General features: G+C 42.7%; 1 pseudogene across 1 annotated transcript; it reads left to right on the top strand.

Moving 5' to 3' along the window:
• The first annotated feature begins 869 nt into the window (after positions 1-869).
• Positions 870-2,569, top strand: LOC311149149 (protein brambleberry-like; annotated as a pseudogene). Its single transcript has 4 exons — positions 870-911; positions 1,022-1,151; positions 2,036-2,221; positions 2,330-2,569. The product of its transcript is annotated as a protein brambleberry-like (transcript).
• The last annotated feature ends 11,537 nt before the right edge of the window (positions 2,570-14,106 follow it).

Genomic DNA, 14,106 nt, shown 5'->3' with positions numbered 1-14,106 from the left:
GGGCCATGTATTGTGAGATTTTGAGTGAAAACCTCCTTCCATCAGCAAGGGCATTGAAGATGAAACGTGGCTGGGTCTTTCAGCATGACAATGATCCCAAACACACCGCCCGGGCAACGAAGGAGTGGCTTCGTAAGAAGCATTTCAAGGTCCTGGAGTGGCCTAGCCAGTCTCCAGATCTCAACCCCATAGAAAATCTTTGGAGGGAGTTGAAAGTCCGTGTTGCCCAGCGACAGCCCCAAAACATCACTGCTCTAGAGGAGATCTGCATGGAGGAATGGGCCAAAATACCAGCAACAGTGTGTGAAAACCTTGTGAACACTTACAGAAAACGTTTGACCTGTGTCATTGCCAACAAAGGGTATATAACAAAGTATTGAGAAACTTTTGTTATTGACCAAATACTTATTTTCCACCATAATTTGCAAATAAATTCATAAAAAATCCTACAATGTGATTTTCTGGAGAAAAAAAATCTCATTTCGTCTGTCATAGTTGACGTGTACCTATGATGAAAATTACAGGCCTCTCTCATCTTTTTAAGTAGGAGAACTTGCACAATTGGTGGCTGACTAAATACTTTTTCCCCCCACTGTATACACACACATACATACACAAACATATACATACACATGTCCTTTTTTTAAATATATTAACCTTTAGTCATGTCTTCTTACTTGGATAACAGAATTTGTTCCAACCATATGAATATGGTCTATGAAGCCTTGGCTGAACAGTCATGCATGATGATACATCCTACTGTTATTCTTACCCAAAGAAAGCTTGGGCTATATGTCCAACTCACAACTATTTATTTCACCAGGCAGTGACACTGAAGCATAAAGGCTCATCATAATGGCTTCATAGGCATGTTCATAATCATAGGCATCAGAGAGAACCTCAGAGAAGATGTAGTGCAGATCAACTTATCAGTTTACTGCATTTCTTTAAAACAAGCTCTGATTCATATTTATCATGCCCTATCATCAGCCAATAGAAAGGCCTGTCTCTCTCCCTACAGGTGGTTTCCCAGCCTAAATCAACCTGCACCAGCCAATCAGAGGAGCAGCTGGCCAAACTGGGCGTGGTCCTGTTCAACTGCCAGACGGAGGTGGAGGGACGCAGGACTTACCCCCTGCACTGAGAATATTGTATGCTCTCATGTCATTTTAAAAAACACCACCAAAAAAATCGAATTACAAAATTGTATGAATTGTTTTGAGTTAGTTGTTTGTGTATTTCGAATGTTAATACAGTTGTCTGTGCTCTGATCACTGATGTGAGAGGACTTGGTGGGTTGAATTGGTGGCAGTATTGTTAGAAGAACTGTGGGTGGGCACCAGTATTTTCAGATTGGCAGTTATGAAGAAACGGGAGACTGGTCTCCTCCCAGTCTGTGAATCTGGTTTATGTTCATTAGGGCATATTGCAGAAAACATTCTTAAAACGATTTGCAACTGAAAACAAGTGTTTCTTATTGGACAATTTCAGATAGTGCCTCCCTATGGAGAGCTGTGGCCCAATCCAAAGTCCCTACAGTATGCCTTTTTCTTGTTTGGGCAAAAGTCTGTCCTCTCTCCTCCGTGACCCGGTAACCGATAAGTGGTCGAGGAGTGTGTCAATTCGTTAGTAGGCAAACGGAAGACTGTCCTCCCCTCCTCAATAGCATCCTTTTGGTGAGGAAGCACAAGTTTATCCTACCGCAGAAGAGTTTTGATATCTGCCACACCCCTTTGAATCAGCCATTGCATTGTCGGAGGAAAAAAGCATTTATCTATAAAATGTATTTCACAACTAACTTAATTAGTTTTTATCACTTTTCACATTATATTTAGGGATCCACCCCTGTAAACGTAATTTGCCTGAAGGAGCTTCTCATTTCATACAAGCGCAATTTCATCTATATTCACTTTCCTCAAATAACTTTGACCTTTTACAAAACGAGGCGAGAGAGGACAGAGGAGAGAGGACGCAGGAGTTGAGCAAATCTAATTGAGAAAAGGCCTATGTTCTCTCTCTCCTCTTATCCAGCCAGTCCATAAAGCACTGCACGGCGGACATGGACTCAGACACGTGGAATGCTTACCACATAGTGAGCAACCGGGCACGTTTGGTGTGCTACGCCACCCGTCAGCAGCACTTCCGCCGCCGGGCCGAGCTCACCGTCAACGCCCTCCTCTCCATGGCAACCAGCCAACTGGACGCCATGAAGGACCTGAAGGTCTGTTGTCTGTCTGTCTCCTCTTTCTTAGTCGTCTTGCAACGGAAAAGGAAAACTGTCCAGGTAGGTCCCTCCATGTTTGTCAGTTATCACTCTGTTCTACCACAGGAGGGGCAGCTGGAGATGAAGGAGCTGACCTCGGCCTCCCTAGAGAGGCTGCTGGAGGGTCACAGTGCCCTGGCAGTCCAGCAGGGGGCACTGTAGGAGGGCCAGGAGCAGCTGGAAACCTCCCTCTCCTCCAACCTGGAATGTCTGGGCCAAGAGAAGAGGGGAAGGAGGGTCACAAGGCCATTCTGGATGACCTCACTGAGATCAGAGAGCGCGCACACGACATCTACAGTAAAATAGGTAAGATTTACCAGTACACACACACTTCAAGCAGAAGCAACAGAGGGGTATTCTACAAAGCAGAGTCAACGAGTTAGCCAGCTAACTTGCCTAAATATTCTGAAAACATTGTTTTTTTAAAAAGATGATCATGGTCTAATTGACTCAACAACCAAAAACAATTTCAGATTTCTTAATTAATCAGAAAATCAATAGTTCTGTTTTTATCAAACTTAGCTGGCTAACATTGATCCTGCTTTGTAGTATTCCCCTCTGGTGTATGTTCATCAAGATCTAGCTTGGATAAATTGTCTGTTGATTCTGAATAAATGCAGTGATCACCTCCAAAGCTAGTCAGTGTTGTAGTTAACGACAAAATTGAGTTATCGATTTAATGCGATGTTTAAGACATTTCCCTTTTGCCATCTTGAGAGGCTTTTTCATTGTCAAGAGATGTTTGTGTTTACCTTTTTGAGGACAATGTATTCATTTGTTAAATGTTTTGCGTTTGATGAAACAATCTAATTTCATATTACTATTCCAGAGTTTTCTACTTAGTGACACATTTATGAAAAGCAATAACCTGTCCAAAAGTGCCCTCAATCATTTTTGAATTAAATAAAACGGGTATGTTGAATTGCATTGCTCTAAACCGGAGTAGGTAGGCCTAAATGATGCATTAAATTCAACGTGCCCAATAAACGCACCATATCTTTAAACATTTGCCGCTAATCTGTTGATTTTTGATTGAATGGCGCTTCTTCCACCTTTCAAACCACCCGCTTGAAGCAGTAAAATCGGTGTGTTCAAGCTCCTTGGCCAGTTGATTGGCCACCCCTCTAAGCAGTTGATGGCTAACCATGATCCCAGCAGTAGCAGTGCGTCGGTAAAATCCCCCCTCTCCCAAAATGCCATATTACAACCTATCTGTTGTGATAATTGCGTTGTTTGCTCTATAACCTGTTAATTCATATGCCTTGCGACCGTGATATCTAGGCCTAAAGGCCGAGACAATAAGAAGACAGTGGCAGAATAAATTCAACCACACCTTTGTTTTATCACAAAACCGGATAGCAACCTCTGTCCAGTGAAGTCCACAAAACATATTGCATGTACAATAACAGACAGTTACATGACCTACAGCTTGGTCAAGCAAGTTCATGTTTACAACATTTTCGGACCACTAAACAACTATTGATTTAGAACCACATAGTTACCGCAAGTCGCAAAGAAAACAGGAGCTGCCTCCACTATTCCAGCACCATTTCAACTTCAACATTTCAACATCATCAAATCACCTCTGCTTAGTCTAATACAGTGACAACTAAAAGATACCAAAAACTATTTAGTCCAATCAAAGTAAGCTAAATATGATGTGACTGTCCATGGTTCTGATTTGTGTGTGCGTGTGTGTTCGTGCAAGTAGAAAAACATGTTGACTCACCCTACTTGTAGGGAAACGCCAATGCCATCCACCTCTCTTTCATGTTGAAGAAACGGTCTATCACTCTGTCATACAGTACACACTTATTTTTTGTTGTCCTAGGCTACCTGGCTAAAATGCTTGCTCGCTAGCCTAATTTCCATTCATGGGCAACGTTAGCTAGTTCACATTAGCCTTCTACATCTAGCTACATATTGAACTTCCATCCTCTCAGGCCAGGGGCACAACAATGTATGAATTGATGGTTGGATCAGAATGTCCATTATAATCATTGGCCAGTATGGAGAATTAAGTAAAACCACAAGTCCAAATCCCTATCTCCATCCATGGCTAATTTAGGACCAATTTTAGCTAGCAGGCTAGCTAGCCACCGGAGGACAACAACATAACGAGATGCAACAATTCAAGTTTTTCTGTCAATGTTGTATGCTCTCAGTGGGATTTGATAGGAGTGATGCCAAATCCAAGCTGGCTTCCTTTGACACTTTCTTTTTTTGGGTGTGCCAGGACCATTCACAGTTGACCTCACTTAGTTTAGCTCAACGTTGATTGGCAATTTTTTTTAAATACTTTTTTTGTCAAGGGAGGCCAGATGCTCACTGGCTTCCCTTGCCTTCAGTGCTACGGGCGGCAACAATGTCATACTCGTTTGGACCAGACAGCATCAGATAGATGGCCTACACATAGAGAGACAGAGGAGTGCTGTTTCACTCGCTTTGAGGCTTTCTGCTGTGAGATACATTCAGCCTCTTGCGAATTGAAGGAAAATGATGGAACACAGAGAGACGAAAGACAAATTCGTTTTTGTTGTCAGTTTTTTGGGGAAGCCTGGCTTCCCTTGGCATCCATGAATACACACCACATGATCCCAGTACTCCTGGTTTGGTTGTACCACTGTAGCAGAGCCGCTTCCACCTCTCCTGCTTTCCAGACTCTCATTCACTTTCTGTCTGGGTTCGCATTTGTCCCCCATTCTTGCAGTATGATTTATTTTATTATTTTGTATCTGTGAAATCGCGCTGGGGATGATGCCAAAACTGGCTGCGATTGATATCTGACTGTCTTTTCCATCTATCTGTTTCAAAACAGCAATGCGCTCAGAAAGTGACTCGCTCAATACGGAAGTGGTCAGATGATGCGGATGCTACGCTACAGGACTGTTTTGCTAGCACAGACTGGAATATGTTCCGGGATTCATCCAATGGCATTGAGGAGTATACCACCTCAGTAACCGGCTTCATCAATAAGTGCATCGACGACGTCGTCCCCACAGTGACCGTACGTACATATCCCAACCAGAAGCCATGGATTACAGGCAACATCCGCACCAAGCTAAAGGCTAGAGATGCTGCTTTCAAGGAGAGGGACACTAATCCGGACGATTATAAGAAATCCCGCTATGGCCTCAGACAAACCATCAAACAGGCAAAGCATCAATACAGGACTAAGATTGAATCCTACTACACCAGCTCTGACGCTCATCGGATGTGGCAGGGCTTGCAAACTATTACAGACTACAAAGCAAAGCCCAGCCGCGAGCTGCCCAGTGACGTGAGCCTACCATTTGAGCTAAATGCCTTTTATGCTCGCTTCGAGGCAAGCAACACTTAAGCATGCATGACAGCACCAGCTGTTCCGGACGACTGTGTGATCACGCTCTCCATAGCCAATGTGAGCAAGACCTTTTAACAGGTCAACATTGACAAGGCCGCAGGGCCAGACGGATTACCAGGACGTGTACACAGAGCATGTGCGGACCAACTGGCAAGTGTCTTCACTGACATTTTCCTTTCCCTCACCGAGTCTGTAATATCTACATGTTTCAAGCAGACCACCATAGTCCCTGTGCCCAAGAAAGTGAAGGTAACCTGCCTGAATGACTACCGCCTCGTAGCACTCACGTCGGTTGCCATGAAGTGCTTTGCAAGGCTGGTCATGGCTCACATCAACTCCATCATCCCGGAAACCCTAGACCCACTCCAATTCGCATACCGCCCCAACAGATCCACAGATGACACAATCTCAAATCAAATCCAAACAAATTGTATTTGTCACATACACGTGTCTAGCAGATGTTATTGCGGGTGTAGAGAAATGCTTGTGCTTCTAGCTCCGACAGTGCAGTAATATCTAACAAGTAATATCTAACAATTTCACAACATATACTCAATACACACAAATCTAGTAAGGAATGGAATTCAAGAATATATACATATATGGACAAGCATTGACAGAGAGGCATGGACTAAGATACAGTAGAATATTATAGAATAGAATACAGTATATACATATGAGATGAGTAGTGCAAGATATGTAAACATTATTAAAGTGACTAGTGTTCCATTTCTTAAAGTGGCCAGTGATTTCAATAGGCAGCAGCAGCCTCTAATGTGCTAGTGATGGCTATTTAACAGTCTGATGGCCTTGAGATAGAAGCTGTTTTTCATTCTCTCGGACCCAGCTTTGATGCACCTGTACTGACCTCGCCTTCTGGATGATAGTGGGGTGAACAGGCAGTGGCTCGGGTGGTTGATGTCCTTGATTATATTTTTGGCCTTCCTGTGACATCGGGTGCTGTTGGTGTCTTGGACGGCGGGGAGTTTGCCCCTGGTAATGTGTTCGGCAGACTGCACCACCCTCTGGAGAGCCCTGCGGTTGCGTGCGGTGCAGTTGCCATACCAGGCGGTGATACAGCCCGACAGCATGCTCTCAATTGTGCATCTGTAAAGGTTTGTGAGGGTGTTAGGTGCCAAGCCAAATTTCTTCAGCCTCCTGAAGTTGAAGAGGCTCTGTTGTGCCTTCTTCACCACACTGTCTGCGTGGGTGGACCATTTCAGTTTGTCAGTGATGTGTATGCCAAGGAACTTGGCACACACACAAAAAAAAAAAGTAAAATGAACTTGAAGCTTTCCACCTTCTCCACTGCGGTCCCGTCGATGTGGATAGGGGGGGTGCACCCTCTGCTGTTTCCTGAAGTCCACGATCATCTCCTTTGTTTTTTTGACGTTGAGTGAGAGGTTATTTTCCTGGCACCACACTCCCAGAGCCCTTACCTCCTCCCTGTAGGCGGTCTCATCATTGTTGGTAATCAAGGTAATCTGCCCCGAAACCTGAAGGATCTGGAGAAGATCTGTATGGAGGAGTGGGCCAAAATCCCTGCTGCAGTGTGTGCAAACCTGGTCAAGACCTACAGGAAACGTATGATCTCTGTAATTGCAAACAAAGGTTTCTGTACAAAATATTAAGTTCTGCTTTTCTGATGTATCAAATACTTATGTCATGCAATAAAATGCAAATTAATTAATTAAAAATCATACAATGTGATTTTCTGGATTTTTGTTTTAGATTCCGTCTCTCACAGTTGAAGTGGACCTATGATACAAATTACAGACCTCTACATTATTTGTAAGTAGGACAACCTGCAAAATCGGCAGTGTATCAAATACTTGTTCTCCCCACTATATATAAAAAAAATTATATTACGTTTACATAAGTATTCAGACCCTTTACTCAGTACTTTGTTGAAGCACCTTTAGCAGCGAATACAGCCTTGAGTCTTATTGGGTATGATGCTACAAGCTTGGCACACCTGTATTTGGGGAGTTTCTCCCATTCTTCTCTGCAGATCCTCTCAAGCTCTGTCAGGTTGGATGGGGAGCATCGCTGCACAGCTATTTTCAGGTCTCTCCAGAGATGTTCGATTGGGTTCAAGTCCGGGCTCTGGCTGGGCCACTCAAGGACATTCAGAGACTTGTCCCGAAGCCACTCCTACGTTGTCTTGGCTGTGTGCTTAGGGTTGTTGTCCTGTTGGAAGGTGAATCTTCGCCCCAGTCTGTGGTCCATCGGATTCTTGGTAACCTCCCTGACCAAGGCCCTTCTCCCCCGATTGCTCAGTTTGGCCGGGCGGCCAGCTCTAGGAAGAGTCTTGGTAGTTCCAAACTTATTCCATTTAAGAATGATGGAGGCCACTGTGTTCTTGGGGACCTTCAATACTGCAGACATTTTTTGGTACCCTTCCCCAGATCTGTGCCTCGACACTACTGTCTCGGAGATCTACGGACAATTCCTTTGACCTCATGGCTTGGTTTTTGCTCTGACATGCACTGTCAACTGTAGGACCTTTATATAGACAGGTGTGTGTGCCTTTCCAAATCATGTCCAATCAATTGAATTTACCACAGGTGGACTCCAATCAAGTTGTAGAAACATCTCAAGGATGATCAATGGAAACAGGATGCACCTGAGCTCAATTTCGATTCTCATAGCAAAGGGTCTGAATACTTATGTAAATAAGGTATTTCTGTTTTTTATTTTTAATACATTTGCAAACATTTCTAAAAACCTGTTTTCACTTTGTCATTATAGGGTATTGTGTGTAGATTGATGGGGGAAAAAAGTAATCCATTTTAGAATAAGGCTGTAACTTAACAAAATGTGGAAAAAATCAAGGGGTCTGAATAATTTCTGAATGCACTGTATATATTTGATGAAACATTTTCCCAATATTGAAATATATTTATATTTCATTGAAATATATTTGAATATATCATTTTTCTGTGAATGTGTGCATGCGTGCGTTGCTTCCCCTATCACTGGATACTACAGACGTGTGTGTGTGGTTTGATCAACATACAGTTGAAGTTGGAAGTTTACATACACTTAGGTTGGAGTCATTCAAACTTGTTTTTCAACTACTCCACAAATTTCTTGTTAACAAACTATAGTTTTGGCAAGTCGGTTAAGACATCTACTTTGTGCATGACACATGTAATTTTTCCAACAATTGTTTACAGACAGATTATTTCACTTATAATTCACTGTGTCACAATTCCAGTGGGTCAGAAGTTTACATACACTAAGTTGACTGTGCCTTTAAACAGCTTGGAAAATTCCAGAAAATGATGTCATGGCTTTAGAAGCTTCTTATAGGCTAATTGACATCATTTGAGTCAATTGGAGGTGTACCTGTGGATGTATTTCAAGGCCTACCTTCAAACGCAGTGCCTCTTTGCTTGACATCATGGGAAAATCAAAAGAAATCAGCCAAGACCTCAGAAAAAAAATTGTAGACCTCCACAAGTCTGGTTCATCCTTGGGAGCCATTTCCAAATGACTGAAGGTACCACATTCATCTGTACAAACAATAGTACGCAAGTATAAACACCATGGGACCACGTAGCCATCATACCGCTCAGGAAGGAGACACGTTCTGTCTCCTAGAGATGAACGTACTTTGGTGCGAAAAGTACAAATCAATCCCAGAACAACAGCAAAGGACCTTGTGAAGATGCTGGAGGAAACAGGTACAAAAGTATCTATATCTACAGTAAAACGAGTCCTATATCGACATAACCTGAAAGGCCGCTCAGCAAGGAAGAAGCCACTGCTCCAAAACCGCCATAAAGCCAGACTACGGTTTGCAACTGCACATGGGGACAAAGATCGTACTTTTTGGAGAAATGTCCTCTGGTCTGATGAAACAAAAATAGAACTGTTTGGCCGTAATGTCCATCGTTATGTTTGGGGGGGGGGGCTTGCAAGCCGAACCTTGAAGCACGGGGGTGGCAGCATCATGCTGTGGGGGTGCTTTGCTGCAGGAGGAACTGGTGCACTTCACAAAATAGATGGCATCATGAGGAAGGAAAATTATGTGGATATATTGAAGCAACATCTCAAGACATCAGTCAGGAAGTTAAAGCTTCGTCGCAAATGGGTCTTCCAAATGGTCAATGACCCCAAGCATACTTCCAAAGTTGTGGCAAAATGGCTTAAGGACAACAAAGTCAAGGTATTGGAGTGGCCATCACAAAGACCTGACCTCAATCCTATAAAAAATGTGTGGGCAGAACTGAAAAAGCGTGTGGGAGCAAGGAGGCCTACAAACCTGACTCAGTTAAACCATCTCTTTCAGGAGGAATGGGCCAAAATTCACCCAACTTATTGTGGGAAGCTTGTGGAAGGCTACCCGAAACGTTTACACAATTTTAAAGACAATACTACCAAATACTAATTGAATGTATGTAAACGTCTGACCCACTGGGAATGTGATGAAAGAAATATCTTAGTACAACCAATGAACCACAGCTTTGTTTCATCATAAAATCAGAGAGCAACCACTGTCCGATGAAGTCCACAAAGCATATTGCATATTCAAACAGTTACATGACCTACAGCATGGTCAAGCAAGTTAATGTTTCTGACTTTTTCAGACTACTAAACAACTGTTGATTTAGAACCACAGAGTTACCGCAAGTCGCAAAGAAAACAGGAGCTGCCTCCACTATTCCAGCACCATTTCAACATCATCAAATCACCTATGCTTAGTCTAATACAGTGACAACTAAAAGATTTAGTCCGATCAATGTAAGCTAAATATGATGTGGCTGTCCATGGTTCTGATTTGTGTGTGCGTGTGCGCAAGTAGAAAAACATGTTGACTCACCCTACTTGTAGAGAAACACCAATGTCATCCTCCTCTCTTTCATGTTGACGAAATGGTCTATGAAATGCTTGCTCGCTAGCCTAACTTCCTTTCATGGGCAAAGTTATTTAGCCTTCTTCAACATTAGCCTTCTACATCTAGCTACATATTGAACCTCCTTCCTCTTAGGCCAGGGGCACAATGTATGAATTTATGGTTGGATTAGAATCACCGTGATAATCATTGGCCAGCACGGAGAAAGGGACAATTTTAGCTAGCTAGCTAGCCACCGGAGGACAACGAGATGCAACAATTCAAGTTGTTTCTGTCAATGACGTATTGCTCTCGATGTGATTGGAGGGAAGCCAAATCCAAACTGGCTTCCCTTGACTTAAATTTTTTTTGGTGAGCTAGGACCATTCACAGTTGAGCGCACTCAGTTAAGCTCAACGCTGATTGGCTAGTATTTTATACCTTTTTTTTAATCAAGGGAGACCAAATGCTCGCTGGCTTCCCTTGCATTCAATGCTACGGGTGGTAACAATGTCATACTCTTTTTGACCAGACAGAATCAGATAGATGGCCTACACATACAGAGACAGAGGGGCGCTGTTTCGCTTGCTCGGATGCTTTCTCCGGTGCGATACATTCAGCCTCTTGCGAATTGAAGGAAAATTATGAAACACAGTGACGAAGGATACATATATTGTAATTTATTTTTTCTTCGTACATTTTTTTGGGCATCCTGGCTTCCCTTGGCATCCATGAATACATGCCACTGTTGATGAGAGAACAGCTGTGCAGCCTGAGGCAAGGAACAGAGCGCAAGCTTTTTTTGCGACTTTTTCATCATGCAGCCAATATGTTTTGATTTCTAAACTCTTTGTTAATGAACGGTCAGTTATTGTGAGACCGGCAGTCTTTTGCATGACAATAACCGGCTGACAAAATGTCATGACCGCCACAGCCCTACCAATGATGACATATAAGATCACTTTATGCCACACCCTATACAATATGTTTATAGAGGAACAAATTGTTACTTGTACTGTGGTGTTAGCCTAAGGGCTAGTAGACTGATTTGATCAGAGGTATTTCATACGAGTTGTACCAGTTCTGGAGGTGAAGAAATGTATTTCCTTAAATGACCAACAATTGAAAGCACTTGCCTGTGACAGCCTGTATAGGAGGATACTCACGTCTGTCTGGCTGCAAATGTGAAAGTACTGTGGTAAAGTGATGGTCTCAAGCTTTCTTACAGTACTAAACAAAGTTACTGAATTCTACAAGGGATTATTGAGGCAGGATTGTTTGCTTTTTATCATGACTTTTGGACAGTGTGACCCCGCGATATGCAACTTTTCAGGGAAGTCAGGAACCAATATACACAATCAGTTAGGAAAGCAAAGGCTAGCTTTTTTAAACAGAAATGTGCATCCTGTAGCACTAACTCCAAAAAGCTTTGGGACACTGTAAAGTTCATGGAGAATAAGAGCACCTCCTCCCAGCTACCCACTGCACTGAGGCTAGGAAACACTGTCACCACCGATAAATCTACGATAATCGAGAATTTCAATAAGCATTTTGCTATGGCTGGCCATGCTTTCCACCTGGCTACCCCTACCCCGGCCACCAGCTCTGCACCAATTACTTATTTTCCACCATAATTTGCAAATAAATTCATAAAAAATCCTACAATGTGATTTTCTGGATTTTTTTCCCTCATTTTGTCTGTCATAGTTGACGTGTACCTATGATGATAATTACAGGCCTCTCTCATCTTTTTAAGTGGGAGAACTTGCACAATTGGTGGCTGACTAAATACTTTTTTCCCCACTGTATGTACTTTGAGTTTGAATGTCACTTTAAATTTTTTTAGCTGTCTGTTAAAGGCAAATGTTTTTGCCTGAAGGGTATATTGTTTGGATTTTTTAATTCATAATAAATTATTTCAATAATGCAAAGTTAGTGTAATCATTTCTATGTGCCCTTGTCATCTGGGAAGAGCATATTTGACATTGTCAAATATGGGGACATTGCATACCACATTAAATTAGTAGATGTTATCGAAAAGGAAATTTCAAGGACATGCTTTGGTATCCTGGCGGGTTGGGGCAGTAACCGAAAGGTTGCTGGATCGAATTCCCGAGCTGACAAGGTAAAAATCTGTCGTTCTGCTCCTGAGCAAGGCAGTTAACCCACCCGGCCGCCGACGACGTGGATGATGATTAAGGCAGCCCTCCACACCTTGGGTTAAATGCGGAAGACACATTTCAGCTGAATGCATTCAGTTGTACAACTGACTAGGTATACCCCTTTCCCTTTGACTATATTAGAAGACTAGGGGGTGGTTTCCCAGAAACAGATTAAGCCTAGTCCTGGACTATGGAGATTGTAAATTGAGTTTGCCTTTCTAGTCCAATAATTAATCTGTGTCCGGGAAACCGGCCCTAGAATCCATAATTAATCCAACTCGGAATTATGCCACGTTCACGTGCCATCAGAAACTGGGAACCTTTGTGTTGAAATGAAGGTAAATTATTTATGTACGGCTCATTCTGATACTTCCCAAGTTGGAAACTCAGGATCATCGTTGTACGCGTTAGCAAGTCAGAAATGTCACTAATGAATACACCCCTGGTAGGTCACCCCGTTTGGTTCCTACTATACGTTTATGGGTACAGTGACAATATACAACAAAAATGTAGGTCTCAGAGCACTGAAATTATGCATTGCACCAGATTTAGCTAATAATTTAAATCTATACACCCCTGATCAACCAGACCGGTGTTCCACATGCCTTACCCTCACCCCACATGGTGTAGAATGAAGTTGCCTTTAGATGCTGATCTGGGGTGAATTTCCCCCACTAATGGTTAAGGTTAGGATTGGGGTAGGGTAAACTGATCCTAGATCTGTTTCTAGAGCACTTCACCCAGGAGCCACAAAACACTGCTTCACTGTTCTGCACCAAGGCAAGACTTACAAAGTAGTTGTACAATGACACCCAGACTCAGAGGTTAAAACAAACATTCTTGATTTATTCTCAGCCCACCACCAATATACATAATGACCTGTTTTTTTTTTTAGTAAAGAAAGATCAAATAGCCTCTCAAACCACCTAGTATTCTACACAGGACAAATATAAAACACATGTAAAGTGTTGGTCCCATGTTTCATGAGCTGAAGTAAAATAAAAGATCCCAGACATTTTCCATATGCAAAAAAAGCTTTTCTCATTGTGCACAAATTTGTTTACATCCCTGTTAGTGAGCATTTCTTCTTTGCCAAGATAATCCATCCACCGGACAGGTGTGGCATATTAAGAACATGATTAAACAGCATGATCATTACACAGGTGCACCTTGTGCTGGGGACAAAAGGACACTCAAATGTGCAGTTGTCACACCACAATGCTACCGATGTCTCAGGTTTTGAGAAAGCGTGCACTTGGCATGCTGACTGCAGGAATGTCCACCAGAGCTGTTGCCAGATAATTTAATGTTAATTTCTCTACCATAAGCCACCTCCAACGTCATATTAGAGAATTTGTCAGTATGTCCAACTGGCCTCACAACCGCAGACCACGTGTATGGAGTCGTGTGGGCGAGTGGTTTGCTGATGTCAACAGAGTGCCCGATGGTGGCAGTGGGGTTATGGTATGGGCAGGGACAAGCTATGGACAATTTAAAA

Source organism: Coregonus lavaretus (genome assembly GCF_964263955.1).
Source record: "Coregonus lavaretus genome assembly, chromosome: 21".
Classification (NCBI taxonomy): domain Eukaryota; kingdom Metazoa; phylum Chordata; class Actinopteri; order Salmoniformes; family Salmonidae; genus Coregonus; species Coregonus lavaretus.
Note: the sequence above shows the minus strand (reverse complement) of the source record. Positions and strands in the feature narration are given on the sequence as shown.